General features: G+C 38.9%; 1 pseudogene; it reads left to right on the forward strand.

The window, feature by feature from the left end:
- Positions 1-317: 317 nt before the first annotated feature.
- Positions 318-416, forward strand: LOC132283001 (small nucleolar RNA R71; annotated as a pseudogene).
- Positions 417-4,587: the final 4,171 nt, after the last annotated feature.

Below are 4,587 nucleotides of genomic sequence, written 5' to 3' on the forward strand. Positions count from 1 at the left end.
GGATGGAAGATACTTGATTTGCCGAGTTTTGGTTGATTAAGAATTGATCAAACCTTTGAGATACGAATTTCATCTCGGCGACTATTTCATTGGAATGGTCAACTTGATGTAAGCCAACACTCTTTCTTCCACTTGAATTCCTACCATTCTTGGAAGATAAAGTTCGATACAAAGAATTTTCACTCATGCTCTCATAAAGACGCCACACGTCATCTTCATGCCTATCAATGTAAGAGCCACCCATGGAAGTATCAACCATGACCTTATAATTGTTTGATAAGCTCTCAAAGAAATATTGAAATAATTGCCATTTGGGCATGTCATGATGTGGACACTTCCTAAGCAATTCATTGAATCTTTCCCATGCCTCATGGAATGTTTCCCCATCCCCGTGTGAAAACTCTCGAATTGAGGTTCTCATGGCATTAGTCTTAGAAACTGGATAGTACTTCTTCAAGAACTCTTGTTGCATTTCTGCCCAAGAAGTTATTGAAAAAAGCCTAAGATTGTTAAACCAATATTTTGCCTTGTCTTTAAGGGTGAATGGAAAAAGTTTAAGCCTTAAGACCTCTTCCAGCATATCCGTATATCTGACGGTGGAACATACTTTAAGAAACTCATCCAAATGCTTATAAGGTTCTTCACTTGGAAGTCTATGATAGTTAGGAAGCATTTGAATGGTTTGTGGCTTGATCTCATAGTGGTGTGCTCTAAATAGTGGCAATTGAATGCATGTGGGTGCATTGTATTCATTAGGCACATAGTGATCTTTTAAAGCAAGGGGAGGATTAGCAATTAGAGGTGCAACATGGGCACCTTGATTGCCTTGAATGATGGGAGGTGGTGGAGCATAGATTGGCCTTGGCATTCCTAATGGAACTTAGCCTTGTTGTTGTGGTGGGTGAATGAATGGCCTCGGCATACCTAATGGTAATTGTATGTTATCGTGATACACATTTGGGTGGAGGATGCCTTGTTGGTTTATGTGACCAAGGTCCTCCACATGGTCCTCATTATGTCCTTCCATTGATGAAATGGATTGATTAGAACTTCTTCTTCCCCTACGGTTTCGAACAGTAGATTCAAGATGAAAATTAAGAGGGACAAGAGTAGGTTTCAATAATTTACGACCATGCATGCACAATAAAACACAACAAGCAACAAGTCATAAACAAACACTTCACCTTCACAACAAATCAAATCAACAAACTTCTTCCACATACAATGTTCCCATACTCCCATGCTATCAACAATATGCAAAGAAAAGTAAATTGCCTCCACGCAGTCTGACGATTTAACTATAGATTGAGTTAAGAAAGAGCGCACAAAGGGTCCTTTAGCACTTCAATTCAATTTTCAATTTTAGCTTTGCAAAATTTTTAGATTTTAGCTTTTTCCTTGCTTTTGCTTAGCTCCTTACATGAAATGCTCCTTTGCTCACCTTCTTTTCAATGCACCTAGTCAAACAAGAACCAACACAATAAGTAACCAAAATGAAAATGAAAATAAAGTAAAGACACGATCAAAAGAGTACTAATTCCTAATTGATTCCACAAATACGACGTTGCCTTCAATCAATCCTCGGCAATGGCGCCAAAAACTTAGTGTTGTGCCATCCTAAACCCAAAGTTTGTGCACTAAAAGATAGTGGTGTAGGGCTATGATGAATGTGGCCAAGTTTTACATTTAGAAATTGTCACTACTACCTTTCACTAAAAATATAGTTAGGGCAAGTAGGGATCGTCCCAAGGGATTGGTGGGTCGTATTAGGTTGTGAAATCGAGATTAGGGTTAGTAAGTCGAGTGATCAAAAGATTGGTTGGTGGTTGAATTACTCTAAGATGCAATTTAAACTAAAGTAGGAAATTAAATGTAATAAAGAGAAAATAAGAGAGAGATCTTGGGGTTTAGAGATCACCACTAAGCATAACTTTTTAACACCCTTAATGAATGATTAATGAGGGAAAAAACATATATTGCAACATAGTGTGAGTGTGTAGTTGTTTCAACAAGCATGGATGACAAATTAAGCATATATTGTTTAAGGAACTGTGACGACCCTGGTTTTTAGGCCAGCGTGTCCTATGATGAACCGAAGATTGACCCGATAACGGATCCAATATGAGGAAGAGAAAACAGAAAACAAGACTCTAAGAAGTCAAAGTGATCTTCCATGAGGTCGTGGAACTCAATGAGAACTGATGCGGGAGCAAAAGATCAAAAATATGACAAATAAGCCCCTAGGGGCAAAATAGTCATTTCTGAAAAATATGGATTCGGGTGCCACCGAGCACACCGCTGGAAAGACAACAAAAAAGTAGTCAGGATGGAGTCAAGAATCGCATGATTCGGAGTCCGGATGAAGGAGAAACGGCCTGAAGAAGAAAAACGAGCACTTAAGGCTAAAAGGGTACACTAGTAATTATCCAGGAAGATCCAGGTGCAACCAAGCACACCGTTGGAAAGACAGCAAAAAATTAGTCAACTTCAAAAAAAGTTCACTTGATTTGGAGTCCGGACGAGGGAGAAACGAGGGTTTGAAGTTGAGACGTCGCGGCGACCCGACGAAGGCCATGGCGCACACGGCGCCCATGCACTAGTCCTCCGGCGCCCAATGGCATGCACCAGCTGACAGTAAGAAGAAAAAAAAGTGAGGTTCCAAAACTGAGGCTTGAAACGGAGACCGAAACGAATCTTTCTGGAAAAACACGAAGAAGAAACCCCCCCTAAAATCGAGTTTTCTACTCGACTAAGTGGACGGAATAAAAAAAAAAAAAAAAAGGTCACTGTGAAATTCCCAAAATGCCCCTAGATTAGAACTGAACAAGAGGGTTAAAAGTTGCTACAGTGACTATCTGCAACTGAGAGCAAAAACAGGCTAGAAGATGAATTTTTCTGGAAAAACACAAGGAAGAAAACCCCCTCAAAATTGAATATTCTATGTGAAACGCGAGAGAATTCAAAAAAAATGCAATGCAGAATGCCCGAAATGCCCCTCCACGAAATCTGGTCATGGAGGTCCAAAAAGCTGCTAAAAAAAAATAGAAAGCTGAACTTTGCGATCGATTTCCGGCACCAAGACGACATTTTTTGGAAAAACACGAAAAAGAAACCCCCCCCCCCCCCCCCCAAATCACGTTCTCTAAGTGACAATGAGGAGACCGGAATTTATTTCCTGAAGAAAAACCCCAAAGTGCCCCTAAACCAGATTATAGAAAAAAAATGCAAAATGAATCCCTAGGAGGCTCAAATTGCCAAGGAAGAGGTTTTTCCCGGAAAAGATCATGCACGCAGATGTAAATGGTGATTTTGAGTACGCGAGAATGGTCCGCAGCTCCCAGAAATGGCCGAGTCAAAATCTGACCCCCCAACGGCCAAAAAGGCGAAAATAAACTTGAAATGGAAAATATGGAAACCAAAATTAGGAAATGGTTTCAAATTACCGTTTGGCCCTTAGCCACACTTCATACAAGATAAATAAGACCTAGTGAAGGTGTCGGAACACACTTTGCACCACCCAATTTGAAAATAAACCCTTAAAGGCTCGGATTCTACTATTTTAGCCCAAAATACAATATGTGAAGTAAAATGCAAAAATGAACACTAAATGGTGTTTGGCCCTTGGCCACACCTCATATATAATTATGGAATCCCTATGAAAAAGAAAGAGTGGAATTCCCATGCCCAATGCAAAAGTTATGAAGAAAAGACTTGTGAATTTTCAATGTTTTCATAATAACTTTAAAAGTAAAGTACATAGAATACATAATACATGTTATACATGTTATTGGCCACCGACCTCATCTTATACATGTTGAATACAATGAAAAGAGTGTACTTATGCACACTTTACATACATAGAATCAAAGAATACAAGTTTTGTCATAAAAAGCTACAAATCATCCAAGGCAATGAAACCTTCAAGTCTTGAGTCCTGTACCTGAAATATGCCCCAGTAACGTAGGGGTGAGCAACATAAAGCTACTCGTGGGAGATGAGCATGCATCGACCTAGCATTTTACAATTTTATCACCTCAAGGTGAAACATGTCAGAGGGGCTCATGCCACCTAACGTCTATGTCACAATGAGACTCAGGGAGCATCCTAAGCTACCCTAGATTAATAATCAACAAGAATTATGATACTTAAACACGTATAAAAGGAATCAAGATTTGGATATTTCAAATAACATGACAAGAAGGATGCTTGAATACAAGTTAACAAGAATTACATTATCAATGCAATTAGGTAAAGTTTGGAATAATCCATACAACATGACAAGGAGTTATTAGAATACAAGTTCACATTGTCAAGGCACTTTACATGATTGGAACATACTATTTAACACGACAAGAAGTATATTCGGATATAAGTTAGCAAGAATTACATTATAAATGCAATTGGCATGATTGGAGCATTTCATATACACGAAAAGTTTAAATCTTCAAAGAATAGCAACTTGAAATTTAAAGAGTGAAATCAAACAATGTGGAAACTTGGATATCGCCCGGATTAAAACCGTACTCTTGGGATCACTTTAGGGTTACTAACCCAAGGGTACCTTCCCCTATTCTTGGGATCACTTTA

Source organism: Cornus florida, unplaced genomic scaffold (assembly GCF_030987335.1).
Source record: "Cornus florida cultivar Cherokee Brave unplaced genomic scaffold, ASM3098733v1 CherokeeBrave_3.0.0_Hap2_Chr01, whole genome shotgun sequence".
NCBI lineage: Eukaryota > Viridiplantae > Streptophyta > Magnoliopsida > Cornales > Cornaceae > Cornus > Cornus florida.